We start from the raw sequence: 1,366 nt of genomic DNA on the forward strand, positions 1-1,366 counted from the left end.
GCTGCTGCGTATGCCCTGCCATTTAAGCGAGATGTATCCTGAAGGGGATTAGATGGCAAGGAGGGAGCCTTGAGAGAGGATGTCTTACCCACAGAGAGATAGCTAGCCAGCGTCTCTTCTACAGGGGGCATCCTCTCATAGCCACTTTCGCGCATCCCCTCGATGTTGGCATAACTCGTATGCTGGAACCTATGGATGCGGGAGGAAAACAGCCTCCTCCATTCCTTCTCAATCTCCATACGGAGATCAGGAAGAAAGGGAAGGCTCACTTGAGCTGGGGGGCTATGGTCAGAAAGATAACTCTCGTCAAGACGACCTCGCGCCGCCATCTTCCTGGCCTGCTTCCACGGCAAGTCAAGCCTCACCATGGCGCGTTCCATAACATCCAGTAGCTCATCATACGCAGGGCAGGACTTCTTGGCCCCCCCCTCAGACATCTCCTGCTCTTCCTGGGCAGAACCCTCGTCCGCGGCCGACGAGTGCGAGAGGGAAAGCCCCTAATTAAACTCATCGCCCAGATCCGCCTGTGATCCCCACGTCCTCATTCTCCTCCGTGCCTCAGCAGCGGCGGGTCCTGAACCGCGGGGAGCAGACGGCTGCCCCTCCATCCGTGTTGCGGTGCAGCTCAGCTACCTCGTCAGGGGAAAGGCCCTCCCCGTTATCCAGGTCTTTTAGCAGATCAGCCTGATACGCCTGAAGCACCGCCATCATGTGCAACGAAGCGACAGCCTTACCTGCTGCTGCGTATGCCCTGCCATTTAAGCGAGATGTATCCTGAAGGGGATTAGATGGCAAGGAGGGAGCCTTGAGAGAGGATGTCTTACCCACAGAGAGATAGCTAGCCAGCGTCTCTTCTACAGGGGGCATCCTCTCATAGCCACTTTCGCGCATCCCCTCGATGTTGGCATAACTCGTATGCTGGAACCTATGGATGCGGGAGGAAAACAGCCTCCTCCATTCCTTCTCAATCTCCATACGGAGATCAGGAAGAAAGGGAAGGCTCACTTGAGCTGGGGGGCTATGGTCAGAAAGATAACTCTCGTCAAGACGACCTCGCGCCGCCATCTTCCTGGCCTGCTTCCACGGCAAGTCAAGCCTCACCATGGCGCGTTCCATAACATCCAGTAGCTCATCATACGCAGGGCAGGACTTCTTGGCCCCCCCCTCAGACATCTCCTGCTCTTCCTGGGCAGAACCCTCGTCCGCGGCCGACGAGTGCGAGAGGGAAAGCCCCTAATTAAACTCATCGCCCAGATCCGCCTGTGATCCCCACGTCCTCATTCTCCTCCGTGCCTCAGCAGCGGCGGGTCCTGAACCGCGGGGAGCAGACGGCTGCCCCTCCTTCCTCGAAAAGAGAGACAGACGA

Source organism: Sinocyclocheilus rhinocerous, unplaced genomic scaffold, assembly GCF_001515625.1.
Source record: "Sinocyclocheilus rhinocerous isolate Xijiao unplaced genomic scaffold, SAMN03320098_v1.1 scaffold4735, whole genome shotgun sequence".
In the NCBI taxonomy this organism is placed as follows: domain Eukaryota; kingdom Metazoa; phylum Chordata; class Actinopteri; order Cypriniformes; family Cyprinidae; genus Sinocyclocheilus; species Sinocyclocheilus rhinocerous.